The sequence below is a fragment of the Pinus tabuliformis genome, chromosome X, assembly GCF_031772625.1.
Source record: "Pinus tabuliformis cultivar Carrire ecotype Pingquan chromosome X, CPIR1, whole genome shotgun sequence".
Taxonomy (NCBI): Eukaryota; Viridiplantae; Streptophyta; class Pinopsida; order Pinales; family Pinaceae; genus Pinus; species Pinus tabuliformis.
The window spans coordinates 1416068309-1416095498 of record NC_142308.1 but is presented as its reverse complement, the minus strand read 5'-3'; the positions used below and the strand labels follow the sequence as shown (position 1 = coordinate 1416095498).

Genomic DNA, 27190 nt, shown 5'->3' with positions numbered 1-27190 from the left:
TACTGTTTATTCCTGCTTTCTTCCATTTCTTGGATTTTGGAGTGAGGTTTTGTCAGAAAAAATCACCCTCGGTCGGCGCGAGTTCCGAGAACGGAATCGTGTCGACCGAGGGTAATAAAATGCCCAATCGTGTCGTCAGTGCAACTATTATTAAAACAGGCGCATCGGCACCATGAAAAAAGTAAAAAACCATTTTCCTCACAAAATCACAATTTGAATCGAAATTTTACTGGCCAAAAAAGATTATTGACTTAAAGACATGGTTTTTGTAGGAAAGAATCGTCGAAAATGGTAGATTCGAAAGAACGTAAGCACAAAGATGAATCAAGCACTGAATGATCCAAATTTCCTAAATGCTTTGAGGAACTGTGGGATCCTCAATTTCATTCTCACACCAGGGATGCGTGCTCAACCTGAGCTGCTTCAATACCTAATTAGTCTTTAGGACATAAATTGGGAAATGTTCATCATTGGTGACCAGGAGTTGGAGTTAAAAACTTCAGACATATATTTCATCACAGGATTGTCCCGAAGAGTGGAACCAGCCAACCTATATGGGTCACGAATGATTGGGGAAAGAATATCTATGCTACTTGTCGAACATTGTTGTGAAGCCCTCAAATCTAAGAGCAGCAAGATTGAGATTGCCATAGTGCAAGATCTGACACTGAGAGTGTTATTGTTGACTATCAACAGAGTGGCGGGGTCCCAAGGAGTGCATGATACTAACAAGTTTATATTTCTATATGCCATCTGTTATCACTGAAAAAGTTTGTTGTAAAAAAATTTTAGCCTAGCTTAAAGACAGGGTGTTTTCGCAGCGCATGAATTCTTTTTTAGCAGTTTCGCAGCGCTACCTGTTCAGGTGGTTTCGTAGCGTGCTACGAAATTGGGGATTTATTTGAGTTTTCAGTGGAGGCCCAAATCCTAGCATGCCTATTGTACAGAGTTTTGCTTCCCTCCAGAAATGCAGATGAGAGCAGTGACAGCGTTTTCAAGAAAAAAGTGCATTCAGCTCGTTTGTAGCAACACAGATTTGCTCAGTGTTCTCCCTGAGGCTAATACCTTGAAGATCCTTTCCTGGGACAATCGCTTTTCTCGAGTAAATGAAGTCCTTCTGATCCCAACTCAGGTTAATTATGTTGGAAAAGTAGCAAATATATATGAAGCTGGTTATCGACTAAGTGGTGGTGCATATATCATCTTCAAGTACATTGGGAATTCATGGTTGTGGGATCATGTTCGTGTCGGTGATGAGTTTTTGACAAATGAAATGTATTTGCATTTAAATATGCGCCTCATGTTCTAATCTTTGTGTATTGACCGAATACAAGGAACCAAACGAGATGTTGAGATTTGATAAACATTACCAGCTGTTCGTGCGTTAGTTCCTCCACCGACACCTGGTTGACATTTGTTTTTCTTTGCCAGAAAAGGGGTTTTAGAAACGAGAGCGTATTATTTGCATGCGGGGCATCACAAGTTTGGGATTCTGTTGCAGTTGCAGATTCATTTTTCTCCCAGAGAAAATATGGGGATTGTGAAATTCGCAATCGGGGATGTTGCAATAACGTTTCTGTGGGTGTTTGGCGCATCATGCCTGGGAGCAGGGATTTTGGTATTAGCCTCGTATTTAGGTGTGCAGGGGGGCATAACTCTGTTTATAACCCTCTCCCTGTTGTTTCTACTTGTGTTTTTGTTCTCCTTTCTAGGAGAGGTCATGGGTGGAGCAACTTGGAATCCCACTGCCTTAGCTGCCACTTTTGCTTTGGGCGCTGGCAAGGATAACTTGATAAGTTTGTCCATTTGATTCCCTGCCCAGGTAGCTGGAGCTGTTGGCGGGGCCTTAGCAATCATGGAGCTCATGCCTGCATCGCACAAACACATGCTTGGAGGCCCTTCGCTAAAGGTTGATTTGCATAAAGGAGCGATTGCAGAAGGATAATGGCAATGGCGATTCGTGGAGTGATCCCGTCAAATCTCAAGCATTCAGTGTTTGCATGTGTAGCGCTCTTGACAATATGCCATCTATGTCTGGCGGCACCGTCATCGGAATGGTTGCTCCTAAAGGTGGATACAGAACTTAAATATGGTTCATATGAGAATCTTGCTGCGTTTTCATTTTCACCTTTTATTGTTCACTTTGAAGATAACCAACCATTTGCAGTTGACAAGGAGCTGGTGCGAGAAATAGAAATTTCACATTGGGGAAATGTTCAGATAACTGAAAATTATCATCTTTTTCATGGTGATGCTCGAATCAAAGGTGGCTTTTCAAGGATTGAATACCAAGCAAAACCCAATGCTACAGGTGCATCATCTTTTAAGAGTCTAGTGGCAAGACTGCTACCTCGAGCACATTCGGTTTATTACCGAGATGAAATTGGGAATATTTCTTCCTCACATTTGAACGCCAACTTTAGAAAAACAGAACTGGAAATTGAACCTCGATATCCTATGTTTGGAGGCTGGCAAGCCACTTGTACAATAGGCTACGGCTTATCTCTACAAGATTTTCTCTTCCAAGCAGCTGATGGCAGGCGTTATCTTAATATTGTTTTTGTATCTTCATTCAGTGTTGTGGTCATTGATAAACTTATTGTGAAGGTTGCACTGCCAGAAGGATCTAAATATCCTTATGCTTCTGTTCCCTTTTCTGCAGATTGACATATATAATATCTATGCACCTCGTTGTCTAGAGAACTCGAGTTCAGGAGTAAAGACGAGAGACAAGCTTACAGTTTCACAAAGTAAGGTCTCGAGGAGGGTATTGGGTTTCCTATACGGTAGATATGAACCCTGTTTTGAACTATACACAAATGAATATTTCAACAGGCCTGATGTTTAAGAAGCTCTTCACGCAAATGTTACAAAGATTCCTTTCTAATGGGCAGTCTGCAACAATTCTGTGTTCAATGCATATAATTACACAATATTCTCAGTTCTTCCAATCTACACAAAACTTATTAAAAGTGGTCTAAAGATTTGGGTTTACAGTGGAAATATTGATGGGAGAGTACCTGTAACTGCCACGAAAGATAACATCAATGCATTACATTTGCCCATAAAGTAACAATGGCATCCGTGGTTCCATGACAGACAAGTAGCAGGATGGTTTATGCAATACCAAGGATTAACATATCTGACATTTAGAGGAACAGGGCACGCAGTTCCCTTAGACAAATGTAGCGAAACATTGATTGTGAATTTTTGTGCCCTGTTTGTTCCATAAAGCGTGATCTATTTCCTTTTTGGAAGATAAGATTAGAAAATGCATCTGACACAAGAACACAGTGATACATGCAAATGAAGCTACATAGATGAACATTGGTAATGCAGGGGTGGTTGCACAGGAAAGAGACATGAATGTTTTCGGTCCATTAATATCTTCAGTTTCCTGGTGTTGAAGGTTTTGCTTTCTATGTTTGTTGTAAGATTTTAAATTATGCAGCGGGTAGCCTTGTAAAGGGGTTTTGTAAGGTGTTCTAACCTAATTGATCTGGAATGTATTCCATATCAATAGTGTTTGTTAAAGACTATGAGCACATCTTGCAGAGGCACATTTATGCCTTGTTTAGAGATCTTTGGAAAATGGGTTCTGTAAGAATAAGGATTCCCACTTAAAGCTGATGTGCTCGATTCAGATTATAGAATGTGCCATTGTTTTGTGCACTTAAGGAATCAGAAATGGAAACAATTTCAGATGGCAGAGCCAAACATGAGTTTGATTCAGATTTCAATTCAACACATAAGGAAGCAGGTATTGAAACAACAGAACAGTTACATGAGAAGGATGGTCAGTGTTCAGACCTTGCTAATGTTGAAGCTACACATTGGCAATCATTTAGATATGAGAGGAAGACTGTGTTTTTTAAATCCCACAGCAGTTTCGTAGCGCGCTACGAAACTGCTGTAGGTGATGTTTTCAATGCAGAATAAACAGTTTGACCGGGAATGTTAGAAGAGAGACACTTGTACATCAATACAGCCTACAGCTCATCTGGAGACATGGTGTTAGGTAGCAGCGTTCCATACTTTGAGCTATTAAAGATTTGGGAACATGCTGCTACATTTTCGGAGAATGGAAGACAGGGGCCATGAAAATAGGGTACTCATCTTTACTAATTAATGAAGCCATCTACACAGCTAGCACCCGAGGTTAGCTTGTTCAGTGAATGTTCCTCCAACACATCTCAGCCTAACTGAAGGAGGACAGATGTCAAGGATCCAAGAAGAATCATGTTACGAGGAGAATGGAATTAGTGTTTTAGTTTGATTAGGATTTTGTGTAATTACAGCTCAGCATGTTTGTAATTAATGAATTAGTTAAATAGCATATAGGAGTAGTTAATAGAGCCTTCGAGCTCGCTCTAGAGAGGGAAGAATGTATTCCTATAAATGGATCAAATTAGGAGGTAATAGGGGTTGGATGTTTTTAGAAAAGACTGTTTTGGTTTATGTGAAGCAGATTACAGTAATAGAAAAACAGTTGTTGTTTCTTCTCAAGATTCTCAATAGATCATATTGTTCAAATGTATGGTGGTATATTCTCTTAGTGTTCTTTTTACAGTATTGTTACAGCATAATCACTCAGAATTCATGTTTAATGCTCTGACTTCCTGTATGCTTGGCAAGTTGTGGTTTTGTAAAGTATGTTTGAACATCTGATGTAAAGAGCCTTGACTTCCATGAAAAGACAGTGCTTTTGTTTACTGAAATGTATGAGACTCCATAAGCCCAATGGGAAGCAATTCTGTCCAGCCAGCTTATTTTTCATGTGTCTTGTAAGAGTTAGCCATCTTGTTCAATATCAATAACCTATGAGAGAGCCCTCTCAGACTAAGGAGGCTAAGCCTTAGTTAAGAGCCTGGTTTGAAATAGTTTCATGAAATCTTGCTAGGTAGCAGCCCTTAGTACACGATTTTGTGATAACATTTTGGTGCGTCTGCCGGGAGCCTGATGATTACTCATTCCCGAAGTTTTAAGATTGAATTTCTGAAGGTAGCAGGAGTTCAAAGTGGTTTTCGAGGCTGCAAACCTACCTTGGCGACTCCATTGTTGAAGAATTCAAAGTTCATACATTCATGGTGATTCCACTGGAGCTATGAAGGACCCAGAAGCTGTCATTCTTAGTTCAAGGTATGCATGTATAGATTTCTCAGGAATTCATGGTTTCCCAAATCATTTTCCCAAGGATGCATATTTTCTAAGGAATGGTCCAAAATTCAACGGAGAAGATTTGAGTTTAACTCTGAAGCATGTAACAGATTTTTGTGAATTTTTAGAGCTTCTTAGAGTTAAACATGAGGATGTTTGTATAAGGTTATTCTATGATTCACTTCAAGGAAAGTGCAAACAGTGGGTTGAATGCTTTCCTGCCAAATCTATTAAGTCATTTCAAGACCTTTGGCTCATGTTTTTGGAGGAATGGATAGATAGGTCAGAGTTGGTGGCAGACTCTCCCTCAGTTAAAGGTTTCAAACAATGGAATGATGATCATAGTAAAGAAGAAACAAATGAATCTTTTTCTTTGTCCTTATCCTCATATCTAAAATCCTTTGACTGCAAGGCAGAGGATAGGATGAGATTTTTGAATGAATTTGCTGAGGACCTTGAAAAAGAAATTGAAGGTTTAGAAGGACAAATTCAGGCATACAGTTTTCATGATCATGATCATTATTCTCAGAAGTTCTCTATGGCAGAATGCAAGGAGACAATACTGGTTCCTTTCTCTTTCACGATTAAGGAACTGAACTCTGTGGTTGAAGATCAGTTCGCACAGCTGGAAAGTTACAAGGAAAAACAAGCTGGTCATGTCTTCTGGGATCCTGTAGCTGATTACATGGAAGAGTTTTACTCTCCAGTTTTTCAGTTTTTCAAAGAAGATCAGAGACAATTTCAGTGGCAGCGGTCATCACACTATCATATTGGCTCTGAACTCCGATACAGTCAAAGAAGTCAAATGTCAGATAAAACAGAGGATTGGCTACATTGGAAATTTCATATTGATTGAGCAGAAGGAAGTTGAAGTTGTTAGGGTAGGTAGGTATAGGTAAATGCAAATAAGCTCAAGGTCAACTGAGCATTTTTCAGTAAATGTAGTTTTCTTTCTCCTCCAGTCATGCTTGTCAAGCAAATTTCTGTTTGTCATAAATGGATAAGGCACTGAAACTGCAGGTTCTTAGTGCACCACAAGGGCACACTATCCCAAGTGGAGCCGCTGTTATCACTGAAAAAGTTTGTTGTAAAAAAAAATTTAGCCTAGCTTAAAGACAGGGTGTTTTCGCAGCGCATGAATTCTTTTTTAGTAGTTTCGCAGCGCTACCTGTTCAGGTGGTTTCGTAGCGTGCTACGAAATTGGGGATTTATTTGAGTTTTCAGTGGAGGCCCAAATCCTAGCATGCCTATTGTACAGAGTTTTGCTTCCCTCCAGAAATGCAGATGAGAGCAGTGACAACGTTTTCAAGAAAAAAAGTGCATTCAGCTCGTTTGTAGCAACACGGATTTGCTCAGTGTTCTCCCTGAGGCTAATACCTTGAAGATCCTTTCCTAGGACAATCGCTTTTCTCGAGTAAATGAAGTCCTTCTGTTCCCAACTCAGGTTAATTATGTTGGAAAAGTAGCAAATATATATGAAGCTGGTTATCGACTAAGTGGTGGTGCATATATCATCTTCAAGTACATTGGGAATTCATGGTTGTGGGATCATGTTCGTGTCGGTGATGAGTTTTTGACAAATGAAATGTATTTGCATTTAAATATGCGCCTCATGTTCTAATCTTTGTGTATTGACCGAATACAAGGAACCAAACGAGATGTTGAGATTTGATAAACATTACCAGCTGTTCGTGCGTTAGTTCCTCCACCGACACCTGGTTGACATTTGTTTTTCTTTGCCAGAAAAGGGGTTTTAGAAACGAGAGCGTATTATTTGCATGCGGGGCATCACAAGTTTGGGATTCTGTTGCAGTTGCAGATTCATTTTTCTCCCAGAGAAAATATGGGGATTGTGAAATTCGCAATCGGGGATGCTGCAATAACGTTTCTGTGGGTGTTTGGCGCATCATGCCTGGGAGCAGGGATTTTGGTATTAGCCTCGTATTTAGGTGTGCAGGGGGCCATGACTCTGCTTATAACCCTCTCCCTGTTGTTTCTACTTGTGTTTGTGTTCTCCTTTCTAGGAGAGGCCATGGGTGGAGCAACTTGGAATCCCACTGCCTTAGCTGCCACTTTTGCTTTGGGCGCTGGCAAGGATAACTTGATAAGTTTGTCCATTCGATTCCCTGCCCAGGTAGCTGGAGCTGTTGGCGGGGCCTTAGCAATCATGGAGCTCATGCCTGCATCGCACAAACACATGCTTGGAGGCCCTTCGCTAAAGGTTGATTTGCATAAAGGAGCGATTGCAGAAGGATAATGGCAATGGCGATTCGTGGAGTGATCCCGTCAAATCTCAAGCATTCAGTGTTTGCATGTGTAGCGCTCTTGACAATATGCCATCTATGTCTGGCGGCACCGTCATCGGAATGGTTGCTCCTAAAGGTGGATACAGAACTTAAATATGGTTCATATGAGAATCTTGCTGCGTTTTCATTTTCACCCTTTATTGTTCACTTTGAAGATAACCAACCATTTGCAGTTGACAAGGAGCTGGTGCGAGAAATAGAAATTTCACATTGGGGAAATGTTCAGATAACTGAAAATTATCATCTTTTTCATGGTGATGCTCGAATCAAAGGTGGCTTTTCAAGGATTGAATACCAAGCAAAACCCAATGCTACAGGTGCATCATCTTTTAAGAGTCTAGTGGCAAGACTGCTACCTCGAGCACATTCGGTTTATTACCGAGATGAAATTGGGAATATTTCTTCCTCACATTTGAACGCCGACTTTAGAAAAACAGAACTGGAAATTGAACCTCGATATCCTATGTTTGGAGGCTGGCAAGCCACTTGTACAATAGGCTACGGCTTATCTCTACAAGATTTTCTCTTCCAAGCAGCTGATGGCAGGCGTTATCTTAATATTGTTTTTGTATCTTCATTCAGTGTTGTGGTCATTGATAAACTTATTGTGAAGGTTGCACTGCCAGAAGGATCTAAAGATCCTTATGCTTCTGTTCCCTTTTCTGCAGATTGACATATATAATATCTATGCACCTCGTTGTCTAGAGAACTCGAGTTCAGGAGTAAAGACGAGAGACAAGCTTACAGTTTCACAAAGTAAGGTCTCGAGGAGGGTATTGGGTTTCCTATACGGTAGATATGACCCCTGTTTTGAACTATACACAAATGAATATTTCAACAGGCCTGATGTTCAAGAAGCTCTTCACGCAAATGTTACAAAGATTCCTTTCTAATGGGCAGTCTGCAACAATTCTGTGTTCAATGCATATAATTACACAATATTCTCAGTTCTTCCAATCTACACAAAACTTATTAAAAGTGGTCTAAAGATTTGGGTTTACAGTGGAGATATTGATGGGAGAGTACCTGTAACTGCCACGAAAGATAACATCAATGCATTACATTTGCCCATAAAGCAACAATGGCATCCGTGGTTCCATGACAGACAAGTAGCAGGATGGTTTATACAATACCAAGGATTAACATATCTGACATTTAGAGGAACAGGGCACGCAGTTCCCTTAGACAAATGTAGCGAAACATTGATTGTGAATTTTTGTGCCCTGTTTGTTCCATAAAGTGTGATCTATTTCCTTTTTGGAAGATAAGATTAGAAAATGCATCTGACACAGGAACACAGTGATACATGCAAATGAAGCTGCATAGATGAACATTGGTAATGCAGGGGTGGTTGCACAGGAAAGAGACATGAATGTTTTCGGTCCATTAATATCTTCAGTTTCCTGGTGTTGAAGGTTTTGCTTTCTATGTTTGTTGTAAGATTTTAAATTATGCAGCGGGTAGCCTTGTAAAGGGGTTTTGTAAGGTGTTCTAACCTAATTGATCTGGAATGTATTCCATATCAATAGTGTTTGTTAAAGACTATGAGCACATCTTGCAGAGGCACATTTATGCCTTGTTTAGAGATCTTTGGAAAATGGGTTCTGTAAGAATAAGGATTCCCACTTAAAGCTGATGTGCTCGATTCAGATTATAGAATGTGCCATTGTTTTGTGCACTTAAGGAATCAGAAATGGAAACAATTTCAGATGGCAGAGCCAAACATGAGTTTGATTCAGATTTCAATTCAACACATAAGGAAGCAGGTATTGAAACAACAGGACAGTTACATGAGAAGGATGGTCAGTGTTCAGACCTTGCTGATGTTGAAGCTACACACTGGCAATCATTTAGCTATGAGAGGAAGACTGTGTTTTTTAAATCACACAGCAGTTTCGTAGCGCGCTACGAAACTGCTGTAGGTGATGTTTTCAATGCAGAATAAACAGTTTGACCGGGAATGTTAGAAGAGAGACACCTGTACATCAATACAGCCTACAGCTCATCTGGAGACATGGTGTTAGGTAGCAGCGTTCCATACTTTGAGCTATTAAAGATTTGGGAACATGCTGCTACATTTTCGGAGAATGGAAGACAGGGGCCGTGAAAATAGGGTACTCATCTTTACTAATTAATGAGCCATCTACACAGCTAGCACCCGAGGTCAGCTTGTTCAGTGAATGTTCCTCCAACACATCTCAGCCTAACTGAAGGAGGACAGCTGTCAAGGATCCAAGAAGAATCATGTTACGAGGAGAATGGAATTAGTGTTTTAGTTTGATTAGGATTTTGTGTAATTACAGCTCAGCATGTTTGTAATTAATGAATTAGTTAAATAGCATATAGGAGTAGTTAATAGAGCCTTCGAGCTCGCTCTAGAGAGGGAAGAATGTATTCCTATAAATGGATCAAATTAGGAGGTAATAGGGGTTGGATGTTTTTAGAAAAGACTGTTTTGGTTTATGTGAAGCAGATTACAGTAATAGAAAAACAGCTGTTGTTTCTTCTCAAGATTCTCAATAGATCATATTGTTCAAATGTATGGTGGTATATTCTCTTAGTGTTCTTTTTACAGTATTGTTACAGCATAATCACTCAGAATTCATGTTTAATGCTCTGACTTCCTGTATGCTTGGCAAGCTGTGGTTTTGTAAAGTATGTTTGAACATCTGATGTAAAGAGCCTTGACTTCCATGAAAAGACAGTGCTTTTGTTTACTGAAATGTATGAGACTCCATAAGCCCAATGGGAAGCAATTCTGTCCAGCCAGCTTATTTTTCATGTGTCTTGTAAGAGTTAGCCATCTTGTTCAATATCAATAACCTATGAGAGAGCCCTCTCAGACTAAGGAGGCTAAGCCTTAGTTAAGAGCCTGGTTTGAAATAGTTTCATGAAATCTTGCTAGGTAGCAGCCCTTAGTACACGATTTTGTGATAACACCATCAACTGTATAGCACCGACAATCTTCAATTAGGTGGAAGCCATGAAGATCAGCATAAAGCGCCAGCTGACAAAAGCTAAGGCGGGGAATCTAAAGAAAATTTGCTTCGGATCCATCCAAGTGACCTTTTTCTTGGAATGGGTGCCACTATTCCAATACTAGCTGACTGAGGTAGATCGTCTGATGCCATAAGACCCACGGATGGCCCGTTGGATTCGTTTGATGCCTGGGATCACTAGGGGCCAACATATGTCTTACAGGCCCGCCTTATTTTCATGGCTACAATGACAGCTGATCATCATGGAGGATTGGCCATACAGTGGTATGGAATTCCGTGGAGATCTGGACATGTCGCTGCCAGATGGGGAGGATTTTGATGACGAAGGTAAAAAGTCAATTTTTAATTTTGTGATTTTTTTAGTTGTTTTTGATATATATGTGTTTCTAACATTTCATTTTATCAATGCAGATGTTGGACCAGAGCATCCTGTCGAGATGTCCCCGATATCCAAGCGCGTCACCTTCCAGTTTGATGTCACTCCTTACCTAGAGGGGAGTGACAATGAGGAGGAGATTGCGAGGAACCTTGAGGGGTTGACTCGTGGTATCCCAGAGTATGCTCGAGCGAGAGACATCCCTCGCTAGTACCAGAGACACATGGTGGGAGTATCGGACCGGATTCGCTGATTGCTTACTCGTGTTGCACGAGCAGTCTCATGCTACCATGATCACCATGTTGATTAGTTCCTAGGTCCAAAATTTTACATTTTTGAGGCTTGTGTGCCATGGATATATGAGGCTTGCGAGCCGCAGATGTTATTTGAACACACATATTATTTTCGGGGTTTTGATGTATCAAACATTATCACCATATATATATCTATATATATATATATATATATATATATATATATATATATATATATATATATATATATATATATATATATATATATAGATATATATATATATATATATATATATATATCTGTTGTATTTTTTTCTCACTATGGTACAAATGATTTGTTTTGGCTTTTCACATGTTTCGTAAATTTCTATCCAACACATAATTAGCTAATGCATCTGTCAATGTATTCATGCGTCTAGGAATGTGATGATATGTAATGTAATCAAAATTCCTTTCCAGTAGACGAATACGAAGATACATTCTCAATATCTAAGGGTTTCTAACATAATATTTCCCATTGAGTTGAAGGACAACAAGTTGTGAATCGAGGTTGACAACCAACTCACAAATGTCAAGAGCAATGGTTTCTGACAACAGTTCAACGACTATGTTGTATTCATAAATGTTATTAGTTGTGTGACCTAAACAAATACCTTGAAGATCAATCAACTCACTGTGAGGGTCATAAATGTCCCATGTCGTGGAGGATAGATTCCGGGTACTACGGCAAACACCATCAGTGAAACCAATATGTGGAGTCACAGACATCTACAAAGAAAGGAAAAATATAGTAAACAGGAAAGTTGTTTGGAAAATAACACACCAAACCACACTGCACAAAAATGAATGACACACTAATGCACACAAGTAACCATGCAAGATGACCTAAGGATAGTATTATTTGAGAGAGTCCATGTTGGGACTCGAGTAATCAATCAACACAGATGAACACTAGATTTTTGCTATTGAAATGATGAGTAAGCATCGACTCAGCCAAATAATAAAGTAGAACTCATATAACGCGTTTCCCCCATGCCCCCTGGGCAGGGGAGGGTTACGAGTCAGATGACAACCCCATTGCAATAATGGGCATGCGGTAAAATCTATGGGAGGGAGAAAAATCCTTAATCCATGAAAGGATAAAGGTGCCCTCTGTTGAAACGGCTTGACAATGTCAGGTGAAACTGACATGTCAATAGACAGCTGAGAAGAGAACTGCTCAAGACGCATAGACATGACCGTCGAGTGAGGCAGGAATGAGGAATGTTAATGAGTATCATTCCAAGGTGGTTCCTCGAGAGACATTACTTCCATGATACTTTCTTTAGCAAGAAAAGTCTCGTCTAAGGGATCAAGAGATTCTGAAGCACCAAGCCGTAGCGATTGAGAATACGTATCGAGAGAAGTCCTCGAAACAGGAGAATCAGAGGATACAGAACTTGAGGCTGAAACAATCTCCATGTAATTAAGTTCGACAGGACTAAGTGGCATAACCTGACCCTAGGTATCAACAAGACCTGGTGAAGGTATGACCCAAGGATCAGATTTGACCAAGATCATGTTGACAAAGGCAACATGAGGAGGTGGGAGCGGAAAAATTCCCATCAAGGTAGAATCTTTAAAAAGACCTGCCCCACACTCTCATAAGGAGCACCAGTGTGCTTGACATACAGAACATTGCCATTCAAGGAGGAAGAGGCAAAGAAGGATAGTTGGTCGACAGTGACAATTTTCCCTTGATGGGGAAAATGAATCACGCGGAATAGGGAGGAGGCTACAGCATGCATGGCATGGGTCCAGCTCCGTCCGAGTAGAAGATTATAATTGAGATTAGCGTCAACAATCTCTACCTCGATTTGTATTGTCTTGCCCTCCAAAGTAATGGCAAGGTTAGGTAAGACACCGAAGGGTCGCGAATCGCACCCGTTAAAAGCTTCCAAAGTGTTGAGGATTGGTTCAAAGTCGAAGAACCAATTTCCTTCCAGCAGGCGATTGACATGGTGCAGGTAGAAGCACCTTCATCGATGACAATCCTATGAATGGTTTTCTCATTGATGATTACCTAAACGAGAAAGGTAATCTAATGAGGCAGGCATAGAACATGGTTCTCTAGATCAAAACATATAAAATTGCAATCAATAGGATCAATACCCCCAATAGGTGACAGCAAATATTTCCGCTGAGACAGACAGCTTTGGAGCACCTCGAGAGTTGACATAGCTAATGGCGCTTGAGAAAAATCCTCAACAATATTATAGTGTTTGAGTGGCTCGAGCATTGGGATTGTACCAGGATTTCCTTAATACACATCGAGAGGGTGGCCAAATAGTAGAATCCAGGTTAGGGCACTCAATATGAAGAGGGCTAGAACTTAGGGTAAAAGAAGAAGGGATGGCCTCTTTCTCTTTCCCAGCTGTCAGAGCAGGAGTTTGGTAATATTTTGATCTAGTAGTCACATTAATAGGCGTACTCATCACGAACACTTGAGATCCTGAGGAAGCAGATGATTGAGGTTGGTCTACCATTTAAGTCTGCTAAGATGGAAATAGCTCTTTCAGGACAACTTATTAGAAAATTATATATTACGGAGCAATGGAACACAAAATATTGCAAAAATATAAACACAGAAAATGCATAAAACAAGAGAGACACAGATATACGTGGTTCACCCAGTTTGGGCTACGTACATGGAGAAACAACCAGTCCTTCCTTTTATATTATCCAGCAAACTGAAGAGATACAACCTACAGCAAATCCACTATAACACCCTCTTCACTCTCAATCTCCTCTCTCTTCCTCACTCAGAATACAGATATGCATAGACACAATACAATTCCCTCATATATGGTGAGGGGTTTCCTTCTAGGGCAAAAAAACCTTAAATTAAACACAACTTCCACCGTTAGATCATCCGCCTAATAAACAGCCCAGATTGACTAGAAATTACTAGACTTTTACAAAGCAATTTTACATCTATTTTTAGCTCTGGGGGACCGTTAGCCCCCAGACCCCCCAGCCGGGGGGGATTAGCCCCCCGGGACCCCCGCGGGGGAAACAAGTCCCCCCCGCACCACCCCCCCCCCCCGCATGGAGGGGTGTACTTTCTTCCTAGGGTATACATCCGGCTCAGACATTTGAATACAGAAGATAATCAGGCTCCACACCCAACAATCTCCCACTTGGAGACTGATTATAGCAACTCCACCGCTGCTTCATTTGCTAGACAATGAATCCACTTTGGACCTAGCTGTTTCTCACCTTCTTCATCATAATTGAAGACCAATTGAAACTGATCAGATTCTCAGTTTCTCCCGGGTTACAACTTTTGTTAGCATATCTGCAGGATTCTGGCTAGTGTGTATCTTTTCCATCTTCAACTGTCCATCTTCCAATGCTGACTGTATGAAATGGTACTTGAGCTATATATGTTTAGTCTTGGAATGAAATGCAGAGTTCTTTGCAATATGTATGGCACTCTGGCTGTCACTGTATAACCTTCCCAACTCCTACTTCTTACCCAATTCATCTAGAAACCTACGTAACCAAATGATTTCTTTACTAGCCTCTATAGCAGCAACATACTCTGCTTCTATTGTTGAAAGTGAAACAACACTTTGGATTTTTGAAACCCAACTGATAGTTGTTCCACCTACAGTAAATACATATCCTATAGTGCTCCTCCTATTATCTTTGTCACCTACCATATCTGCATCAACATATCCCTATAGAGCAATGTTTGAACCACCAAAGCATAATGCTTGATTTGTGGTACCTTTCCTTCACTGCCATCCAATGTTCTTTTCCTAGATTGTTCATGTACCTACTTACAACTCCCACTGCATGTGCAATCTCAGGCCTTGTGCAGACCATTGCATACATTAAGCTTCCAACTCTGATGCATATGGAACTATAGACATATGAGACATTTCTTCTTGAGTCTTGGGACACGCCTCCTTACTTAATTTGAAATGGCTAGCCAAGGGTATACTAACTAGTTTTGCATTCTGCATATTAAACCTTTTCAACACCTTTTCTATGTACTCACTTTGAGACAATGTTAATTTTTTATTCTTCCTGTCTCTAGTTATTCTCATACCAAGGATTTGTTTTGTAGCACCCAAATCCTTCATTGCAAATGAGTTTGCCAATTTCCTTTTGAGCACATTTATTTCCTGCATGTTAGAACCTGCAACAAGCATATCATCTACATACAATAATAATATAATATAGCTGCCATCATTTTGCCTTTTGAGATAAACACAATGATCAGAGTGACATCTAGTATAACCTTGTTCGGACATAAACCTGTCAAATTTTAGATAACATTGCATTGGAGCCTGTTCCAAGCCATACAAGCTCTTCTTTAACCTGCACACTAGTTTCTCCTTCCCTTTTACCTCATATCCCTGTGGATGCTGCATATATATCTCTTCCTCCAAATCCCCATGGAGAAAGGTTGTCTTTACATCTAACTACTCAAGATGCAAATCTTCAGCTGCTACTAGACCTAAAATAGTTCTGATTGAATTCATTTTAATAACAGGAGAAAATATTTCATCAAAATCAATACATTTCTTCTGTTCAAACCCCTTCACCACAAGTCTAGCTTTGTACCTCTGTTTTCCTCCATCTTCTTCCTTCAGCTTGTAAACCCATTTATTCTGCAATGTTGTTTTACCTGCAGGAAACCTGACTAAGTCCCAAGTCTAGTTATGTGCTAAGGAGTCCATCTCTTCTTTCATGGCTTGCTCCCACTTCTTCCTGGTTTCTACCTGCACTGCTTCTTCATAACATTTTGGTTCACCAGAATCAGTCAACAATACATAATATAATGAAGGAGAGTATCATTCAGGGGGTCTACTTATCCTGGTAGATCTTCTAACACCACTTTCAGGTGTTTGAAGTGCTTGTTGTTGTTGTGGTTGTTGTTCTGGCTGTTGATCATTATGATTTTCAGGCACCATCACTTTTCCTGTGATATCGTCAAGCACTGTGTATTCTTTGTTTTCTTTTTCTTGTTTCTTTTCCTGCAACTGATTCTTATACAAGACCTTTTCATTGAATATTACATCTCTGCTCCTAATGATTTTATGATTTTCATAATCATATAAGCGATAACCAAAATCATTAACACCATATCCAATAAAGGTACATTTCTTTGATTTTGCCTCAAGCTTTGTTCTATTTTCTTTGTTAATGTGGACAAAGGCTTCACAACCAAAAGTCTTTAAAAATGAGTAGTTTACCTTTTTACCTATCCATGCCTCCTCTGGAATACCACCATCCAAGGAACTTAAAGGCCCTATGTTTATTAGATAAACCGCAGTATCTACAGCGTCTACCCAAAATTGTAAAGGCAACCCTACTTGCAATCTCATGCACCTTGCATGCTCCATGATTGTCCTGTTCATCCTTTTTGACACACCATTTTCTAGTGGTGTTCTTGGAACTATCTTCTCTCTGTGAATTCCATTCTCTGAACAGTACCTATCAAACTCTTTGCTGCAATATTACCTCCATTATCTAATCTAAGACACTTCAACCTTTTCCCTGTCTCATTTTCAACCAAATCTTTCCATTTCTTGAAAGTATCAAATACATCAAATTTATTTTGAATACAATAAATCCAGGTTTTTCTAGTTGCATCATCAATAAAAGTAACATAATAACGAGAGCCACCAAGAGATGATACCTGAGCAGGTCCACATACATCTGTATGCACAAGCTCTAATTTTTCGCTCTTCTTTTCTTTCCCAACTCTAAGCAATCTGACTCTCTTCTGTTTTCCATAAACACAATTCTCACAGAATTTTAAATTGACATGCTTCAAACCTGGCAACAAATTTCTTGAGTGAAGAATCTGCATCCTTTTCTCACTCATGTGCCTGAGCCTATGATGCCACAATGTTGTATCTTCTCCTGTAGAGGTTAAAGCATTAACAAAATTAGAAATACCATTGCATAAATACAATGTACCAACCTTTTCTCCTTTCGCTATTACCAGGGATCCTTTAGTGACCTTCCAGGTTTTATCTGTGAAAGTAGTTACGCAACCTTCACCTCCCAACTGCCCTGTTGAAATCAGATTTTTCTTCAGATCTAGAAAATGCCTTACCTTCTTCAATAGCCATTGATTTTCATTTTGTTTTTTTATAAAAATTGTACCCATTCCATTGATTTTATAGGGTTTATCATCACCCAATCGAACTTGTCCAAAATCTCCTTGAACATAATCATGAAAATGTTTCTTATCAGTTGTGGCATGGAATGAGGCCCCTGAATCTACCACCCAGGCATCAATAATATTTTCTAATGAAAGAATCAAAGCATCTTGCAACACATCACCTGTTACATTTGCTTCATGATTAGCTTCTTGTTGTGTGTCTCCTTCGTTTCCCTTCCGAGACTTGAAGTCTTTCTTCAGGTGTCCTTTCTTCCCGCATTTTCAGCACACTATCCCTGATCTGGACTTGGATCTACCTTTTCTTGACTTACTGTGATATCTTGGGCTCTTTCCTCTTTCCATTTTTCTTCCCCTAGTCTCTGCAGTCAAAGCATTACCTAATGTCTCACCGGAGATTTTCCGTCGCATTTCCTCGCTAAGGATTGCACCAACAACATCATCAAACTTTAAAGTACTAAATCAAGAGACAGAGTTACTAACGGCCATAACTAAACCATTCCAACTTTCTGGCAATGAGCACAGAAATAACAGAGCCCTAACTTCATCATCAAAATTTACCCCTACAGAACTTAACTGACTTGTAACTCTATTAAAATCATTTAAATGATCTGCAACAGATCCACCTTCTGACATCTCCATATTAAATAAATGCTTCATAAGAAATACCTTATATTAGGCCGAGGGTTTTTCATATAGTTTGGCCAATGCCGACATTAAACCCTATGTTGTCATTTCCTTTGAAATATTAAACGTTACCGACGTCGCTAGGCACAGCCATATTATTCCAAGTGCCTTTCTATCCAGAATATCCCATTCTGTGTCTGTCATACTCATCGGCTTCTTTGTCTTTCTGCTCAATGGTAGGTACAGATTTCTCTGATACAGATAATCTTCCATCTGCATCTTCCACAGGTGGTAGTTTTGGCTGGCCGTTGAATTTTTTGACCCTAAACCTACCATCTTCCGCCATTGCTCACACTCGAACCAGGAACCCTTCTCTCCTGTGAGTTTATCAGCCAAATAAACCTGGCTCTGATACCAGTTGTTAGAAAATTATATATTACGGAGCAATGGAACACAAAATATTGCAGAAATATAAACACAGAAAACGCATAAAACAAGAGAGACACAGATATACGCGGTTCACCTAGTTTGGGCTATGTCTACGAAGAAACAACCAGTCCTTCCTTTTATATTATCTAGCAAACTAAAGAGATACAACCTATAGCAGATCTGCTGTAACACCCTCTTCACTTTCAATCTCCTCTCTCTTCCTCACTCAGAATACAGATATGCATAGACGCAATACAATTCCCTCATATATAGTGAGGGGTTGCCTTCTAGGGCCAAAAAAACCCTAAACTAAACATAACTTCCACCGTCAGATCATCTGCCTAATTAACAGCCCAGATTGACTAGAAATTACTAGACTTTTACAAGACAATTTTACATCTATTTTTAGCTTCGGCGGTGTTGCCCCCGAACCCCCGCCGGGGGACCGCTGGACCCCAGACCCCCCAGTCGGGGGGGAATAGCCCCCCGCGTGGAGGGGTGTACTATCTTCTTGGGGTATACATCCGGCTGAGACATTTGAATACAGAAGATAATCAGGCTCCACACCCAACACAACTGGGGTCCCTTTGAGCAAAAGACTAACTTCAGACTGTCAGGGAAAATCCTTGGTATAGTGATCCTCCTTGCAAATGAGGCACAGATACTTAGGCTCCCATTGTGAAGAATCACCAGCAAACGAATTAGGAGGACCATGTTGTGGGGCATCGGCTCCTTGCCTTTTCCTTTCTTCTTACCTTTCAAGGATTTTTCCGTTGTGGTAGACTAAACAGCGTGGACCTCTGAGATTTTACCAGGGCCAGATGGATTCTGGGAGGAACTATTGGAAGCAGTGTTTGAGACCAACTTCTGTTTGGAAGAAGATTTAGTAGGGGTCTTGAACACTGAACCAATTACTCCATCAACAGGAGGTGTAACTTGTGACTTCGCTGTCGTGGGATCCGATGATGGCCGCTAAGCATCAGGTAATAACTCATACAAAGTTTCAAACTAAGAATAAACAAAATCTAAGTACTGGGCATGAGCAATGGCTTATTCTTCGATAATGCATCCATCCATAGCTATATCATGAGCAATTGGAGCGACGAATGACTTGGTAAACCATTCGGTGAGAAACTGATCAACAATCTCGAATTTGATCAGGCGACGTCTACGTCTCCATTCATGGATGTGATCAAAGATGTGTGTCGCAGTATCTTGCTTAAGCGATGTGAGCAAATATGTGCCAGTTTCATAGCGAACCGGAAACTGGAAATGTGTGAGGAAATCCATGGTTAAAGAGTTGAATTCATGGTAAGTACTTTGAGGAAGCGCAATGTACCACTTGGCTGCAGTGCCTGTGAGGGTTTGTTGGAAAAGACATAGATGAATAGAATCATCAACGTAAGAATTTGAAGAGCACCAGAGGTGATATGTCATCACATGGGCTTGAGGATCTTCTTTTGCTTTTCCATCGAACTTAGGATAATCACTCAGGGTCTTGGACGGAATTGGAGGCCAGTATGGCGAATGAAGAATTGGATCATTCATGAGTCGAGACACAACTGGAAACTCTAGTGTGGACAAGAATGAAAATTGAGTAATGAAAGGCATTAGAGGTTGATAAGCGGGTCCAACTGGAGGAGCCCATCCCTGCTAGTAAGGATTTTGTCCCCATAGTGGAGGATTTTGGCCATATGGCAGTTGATTCTGCCCCCATTGTAGGTTACCTTTTCCGTAGGGAGGATTTTGACCTTGAACACCTTGGAACTATCCGGTCATAGGTTGTTGATAAGCAACATATGGGTTGAGAGGCTGTTGAGCCTGTTGACCTTAGACATATGGATATTGCACCTGTTGTCCCTGAACATACAAGTTTTGAACCTGTTTCCCCCCGAACAAGAGGATTTTGGACCTGTTGTCCTTGGAAATAAGGATTATATGCCTGTTGTCCTTGGACATAGGGATTCTAGACCTGCTACCCTTGGACAAAAGGATTTTGTACCTGTTGACCTAGGACATTCGGATTTTGGGCCTATTGCTGCAGGACTTGACTCTGGCCTTGTCCTTGCAAGGGTTGGCCTTGTTGATATGTATATAAGGGTTGATGTTTCCCGGGTTGGCTCTGCTATTGCAAGGGTTGACCTTGCGACTGCCCCTGCGACTGCAGAGGTTGGCCCTGCAAAGACATAGGCTGGGAGGTCTACAGAGCATCTTGCATTTGCTGCTGCATGGTTTGCTGCAATGGTTGTGAGGGTTGCCCCTGCATTTGTTGCAGTTGTCCTTGTTGAAGTATTATCTACCCTTACTATTGCGTGGACGACCCTTGCTTCAACAAAGGTTGCCCTTGTTGCTACATACATTGTCCTTGCTACTGCAAGGGTACTTGAACAGTGCCTGAAAAATTTCCGAACTGAATATGGCCATAGCCACCCTGAAAAGTGGATGAGCCAAGCTGAATGTACTACCCAGACTGAAGGACGTAAGGCAGATTGACCATTCCTTGAGAACCATATGGAATGTAAGGAGTTTGGTACTAAACCTGAGCCTCATAAGGCTATTGATACTAGAAATTTCTTGACCCATACGGACCAACAAGATTTTGAACCTGTTGGTACTGGACATTGCTTGATCCAACAGGACCAGCAGGGTTTTGGATAACACCAGAAGAAGGTTGGTTCATGCCAACCATGTGAGCTTGTGAGCTACTCACATTGGTGGTGCCTGACACCATAGAAACACTCAAATTCTACCCCCTAGGCGGTGGCACAACTTAGCCACTTAGTGACTGGGACGAAAAATACAAGAGGGTTCGGGACGGTGGTTGCACCGGGACTGAGGTAACAGCCTGTTGGGAGGTCGAGTTCGCAATGAATGGACTTGTAGTAAGCATAGCGCGAGATGCCCAAACAAGGTTATGGTAAAGTGATGAGGCACTAGGTGTACCTAAGACCAATTGTTCCAAAGTCACATAATTAGGCGACAATTCACGATACACACTTATGGGAATGCTCCTTGTATAGGAGAACCCTTCAGGAGGAAATTGATGTTCTTCCTCCTCAATATTGTGTGCAGTAGAAACTTTTGATCCATCTAGAGAGGTAACTGGAGCATCACCTTTGATTTCCATAGCTGGGAACAAACGATGATTAATGACCGAAGATGTACGAGGGGATAATTCCAAAGGAACACCTGGCTAATCGTACGGACTATATGGACACTATGGTGATATCACAACAGGTTCGAACAAAGGATTCAGAGGATATATAACCAGTCCAAGCTAACCGTCAGTAGTCGGAAAACTCTCAGGAGTTTGGACGAGATTGTCGGAGATTCCGAGCCAACACTAATAGGTGACCCAGTATCTGAAGTAGGAGGAGGACGAGATCACAAAGGTTGAATGCTCATAATTATTCCAAGTTCAGCACCTTAGTCCTCAAGCGACTCTGGTAATTCAGGAAAAGGCTCCTCAAACAATCTTTCAGACGGAGGAGAGGAAGAGGAACTAGGTGAACCAGATGGTTCAGCCACGATGACCTTGTCTTAGTTAACAGGAAAAGAGAGATAAACTTCAAGGCTTTAAAATGTTCTTTAGGGAAAACTCATGATTTGGTCTAGAAAAGACTAACAGGATGTTATAAGATCGTGGGCAATCAATTTTTTAAGACACATAAATAAACTGGTGCTCTTTCATGTTTTAAGAGTCGAGAAAGAAACAAAGATGACTCTATCACTTTCGATTGGAAACGAGCTCGAAAGGACAAGCGCTTGAATGATCTTTTAAGTTTAATGAGTCAAAAAGATCAAATGACTACTCTGGATGATCTAGGTAAAAAGGATTACCAGGCAACCGTGAACTGCATAATACCTCCCGGTGAACCGAGAAGTACGGGCAAGCAATCTCCCCGAATGTTGTGTTCGATGTATCACGTTTGCAAGGTGGCCGACTCGGCTTCCTATGGATAAAGGATTGAAGCCTAGAGGGGTCTCCTATTATATACTCGATGGTACGGGGAGCACAAATCCGTACTAGCGCTATCTAGTACCGAAGCTAACGACAGCTGCTAGGTTTAAAGACGTCGGAACACGTCTCTAGCCTAGACCTTCTAGATGTGATCGTTAGGTTTCAAATGCACCTTAGGTTAATTGAGTTCATTTTAAATTTTATCTTGAGTTATGTCTTAGCTTTGAGGCCTTAGCGATGTGACTCGAAAAACCCTAAATGCAACAAAATGAGACAAGACCCTTTCAATTCGATGAATTGTCTACACTAGAGAGGGTAGAAGACACAATCAAATGCAAACAACTAAGCAACCGAAAGAAAAATGATTTTTCACTACTTCACTTTTTGAGAAAATAAACTAATGAAAAATACATTCCAATTCCTAAATTCCTAACAAGTACACCCTAACAATCCTTTCAAAAGCAAAGAGAATTCTTTTTCTTTTCAAATGCCAATGCAATCCTAGCCTTCAAAGATGCTAACTACCGTAACACATTGATGCAGCAAACTAGAATTTTGTACTTTTCATGAAATGACAAAATGAATTTCTTACAAAACACTTCAATGAAAAAGTTTTTGAGACAATCAATTCTCAAGAAAATGAAAAACACGAAAAGAGAATCTCTTTCAAACTAATGACACAATGACTTTACCAAAAAACAAGACAAGCACTGTGATCTATGCCATAAAATAAATGTTTAGACATGCAAACGAAAACTTTTCAAACTTGTGTAATGGAGATCAAAGTTGTAGAAGGACCATAAACGAAATGCGAGGAGTAAATGCACTAACAAATTGACTCACTGAATCAATTGAATGGATGACAATCTAGATTCTCTAGTGCCACTAACCATCTAATGACCCAAGAAATCAAGAGAAAATATGACAAATCAACAAGCAAACAAACCAAATGAAAAGTAGCTCTCTAGTTAGGGAGAAGACAGCCTAAAAAGCTTACAGCGTTGAAATCATGAGAGAAAAACACACTGGTCAATATTGGGGAAAACCCTAATCTTCACTTACAGGCATCAGCGCGACTATCTAACTGAAAAAAAGTGCTAGAAGGGGGTTGGCGCGACTGACAACGAATTAAGTGTGATGAGTGAGGATGCTAAAAAAAAAAAAAATATTCAAAAGTTGGGACCAAACTTACTACTATGAATTTCAAACCCAGAGCAGTAAGCAAAGGAAAACAAACAGAACTAAAGGGAAATGCGAAACTAGAAAAGTTCACACAAAACCATGAAATTCCAAGCAAACAAACAGAAGCATTAGTTTCCCCAGTGGAGTTGCCAATTTGTGGTGAAGTAAAATTATAAGTGTGGACACAAACAATTCCTCTAGCCCGATAACGGGTCTAGCCACAACCGAGACATTCTATGGAAGGTTTCCTTAGGTTAGATTCAATTAAGAGGGCCTACCTCTTAGTACTCTTATCCCGCTTGGTGATGACCTTGCTTGCTCACTCCAGCTATTTCCTGTTTCCTTCTTCAAACACCTGAAACAAGCAAACAATAACAAACAACAACCGTGATAATAGACAAATTGTAATTTAACCTACTTAACAAGTCAAGAAGCATTAAGCCATAAACATGTGAGATGACACATTATGTAGGAAATCAATTGATAGTTGCATATATTGAATCAAGAAGAGATTACAACCATTGCCTTGACGTTGTTGTTCTCCTCCGACAAAAGCAGGTTCCCACACACTTCCGTTAGCATTCCATGATGGCCTCAACAATGATAGTCTTAAAGCTCTTCCCTTTAGGCTTCACACTAAGCCAAATTCACACCTCTCCCTCACACACAACTAGAGAGATACAACTATGGATAGCTTGTTTTTTACTCAAACTTAATTAGCGCTAGCACACCAACATTAACACTAGCTTGTGCTTGGGAAAAAAGGGAGGTTTATATAGCATGAATGGATGGAAGATGTTTCCTCTTCTCATGGGAGAAGCTCTTATCTCTTGAGGTAGTTCCATCCTTATAGGGGAAAGGATCCCAAGCTGACATCCTCGACTTCATTTGACTCAACCATTTACCAGACTTTTGTTACAAAACTTCTAGAGCTAGAAGCTTCGGTTCCTTATTTAAAAAAATTTCCAAAAGAGGATCGACGCGACTAAAACAAAGCTCAGTCGTTCCGATTGGTGCTAGGGACAATGTTATTCCCTGCATATCGGCGTGAGGAGGACAAGGGTCATTAGCGCCGGTCTTGTAAACTAGGAAAAACAAAATATTTTGGGGAAATGGTGCAAAAGGGAATTGTTCTGCTCATGAAGAGGGACACAATGGGAGTTTCTTCATGAAGGGAAAGCATGTAGGAGTCACTATAGAGGTCCTCCAGGATCATGGAAAGAGGAGTACAGGGACAGTGACAAAATGTTGTGTAATAGGGACAGACCTCTGTAGCAGGCTGCATACATCTGTGGTTGTTGGGAAAAGGGAGGAGCTCTTTACCTGAATTTAAAGAGGGACGAAAGGCCTAAACAAGGGATGGAAATTATCCTAGAAACCAATGAAGGAAGGTGGTTTGAAGGCAGAGGAGCATCACAGCTAGAAGAGGAAATTTTGGAATACATTGGTATGGTTGAAGTAGACTGGAAAGAAGCCCTAACCAGGTCAAGTTTCTACAGTAGATGCACTTTTCTAGAAAGGTGTAAAAGGTATGTATTTGATGTCTTCAAGTTGATTTGTTGCTAAAGGATGTGTTTTCATAGTTTAGGATAGTTGTTGTTGAGCATCTTAAGGCTGTTAGGAAGGCAACAAGAAGATGTCTCTGATTGTGCCCTAGTTTAGGGATCATTCAAATGATGTGTTGCCCTTAAAGGGTTGTCCTAAACTCTGTGAAAAATGCATAGAATGGGAGGCTGAGACCCTAAATGAAGAGAGGTATGACCACATTGTTTTGAGGGAATCCTAATCTTCAAGTGGGCCATATTCAGCCTCAAAGAATGTACTGTGGTGAATGCAAATGGGAAACAAGGTAGGGCTTGCATAATCTGGTTTTGAACAGATAAAGAAGCAACATATGTATAATAATTGGAGGACTATAAGTGGTTGATTGGTAAGGCCTAAGTGTTGTGGACAAGTGGCAAACTTGTCACATTAAGTGGGTTGTACATTGATTGACTTTTGAAGAAACCCTAAGAAGCAGTCTTTCAAAATTTGAAGGATGTTTAGAGGGAAGATTTGAAGAAGCTCTCTATACAGTGAAGTGCAAGAATCAGACAGATTTGTAAGGATAGTAAAGCAATAGAGACTCACTATAAAGTTGTTTGTGTTTGGAATACCTTATGTTAGAAATTTTGGAGATATTGGAAGGCAGTTTGATTGGTTCCCTAAGGACTATCAATTTGAGGGTTATGCACAGAAACCCTAACGATAGTCATCCTAGAGGCTATACTGACAAGAAGGCTTATTTGAAGACCCTAAGAGTTGGTTGTTTTGTAAATATTGATATAACGTCTAGAGGGAAAAATTAAGTGAGACTATAGAGTTGCGTTGTTAGCCAAGTTAAGTGAATAATGGATCGGTTGACCTAGTATTGTGATTATCAGAACTATGTGATGAATTGTCTTCAAGGCAAGAAGTAGAGCAGGAAGTAGTGTTGGACACAGTCTTGGATGCTATAAATGAAGATCTCAAGTAAAACATAATAATATGTTATGAGGCATATTTGGATCCCTAAGAGTTGTAAAATAAGCAATCTCAGTGATAAGAGGGTCGGTTGAGGAGGCTACAATTATAACTAATAGCTAATGTAAGGGAAGTATGAGTACTACTGCCACAAGCTAAGTCTTGTTTATAAATTCTCCCTGCTTGAGAGGGAGTGAGCATGGATTTCTCCTCTCAAGTTGAGAGGGAGTAAGGTTGGACATTGGTTCACCCTATGTCATATACTACGCCAAGGCTAACAACCATAAGTCTAGTGCGTGCATCATGGATAGGGAGAACGATTATTTGAATTAGCATGGTTCTCCTTGTGTCAGGTACCATGACGAATTAGGAATGATAACCTAAGTCAAGTACAAGGACATAGATAAGGAGAATGGTGGATTAGGTAAGCATCTTGGACAGTGTTGGCTAGATTAATCGATCTTGCAGACAAGACCGATCTCCCTAGTATTAGAAGATAGTCTAGCAACAAAAGGAAAAACAAACCTATCTTTCTCTAACCTATGCGATTTATAGATAAATGCTATAAAGGTGTTAAGACCCTACCTTAGATCCAATGCTTGTTTGTTGTAGTCATCCTTCAATTGTTTGAAAGAGTTATCTTTAAAGACCTGCAATCACAAACAAGCACACATTAAATAGCACCTACATAGTAAATATCATAAATCATGTCTATTATGGTGATCAAGGAATCCATAAAATAAACCATAAATGAACAGCTTATTGAGAAAAACAAACTTATTTGTATTAACTTTGAAGTAGAAGAACCTTACAACCTTTTCAGCCTTGATGTTGAACAAGCTCTTCCTGGGGTCTGAAACAGGAATTTCCTTTACTTTGACAAGCCTTGCACGCTTTCAAATGAGCTCTTAGAGGTATGTAATCTCTCCTCATAAAAACTCAACTAAAGAATACTAAGTTCCAGCAACATTTCACCTCAAAAATATTCAGCTTTTTTAACCTCCCCAGTAACCAACCCAATGCTTCATTTTATAGTGCAGAGGAGGAGGTTACAGGTACATCTATGAAGGGATAGAATCCTCCTTCAAAGGGATAAGCTCCTCACATCAAGGGGTTAGCTCCTTAAGGTATGGAGTGCATGAACCTTAAGAGAGCAAACTTGCCACCTCAAGATTCCTTCTAGAAGCTTCTAGAAATGACTGAAAGTGAGTTTTTT

The 27190-nt window shown here is 40.3% G+C and overlaps 3 pseudogenes; all 3 read left to right on the top strand.

The window, feature by feature from the left end:
* Window positions 1-1950: 1950 nt before the first annotated feature.
* LOC149145342 (dolichyl-diphosphooligosaccharide--protein glycosyltransferase subunit 1A pseudogene) lies at window positions 1951-2667 on the top strand (annotated as a pseudogene).
* A 4333-nt stretch (window positions 2668-7000) lies between these two features.
* On the top strand, window positions 7001-7414 carry LOC149145341 (aquaporin SIP1-1 pseudogene; annotated as a pseudogene).
* A 5-nt stretch (window positions 7415-7419) lies between these two features.
* On the top strand, window positions 7420-8136 carry LOC149145340 (dolichyl-diphosphooligosaccharide--protein glycosyltransferase subunit 1A pseudogene; annotated as a pseudogene).
* Window positions 8137-27190: the final 19054 nt, after the last annotated feature.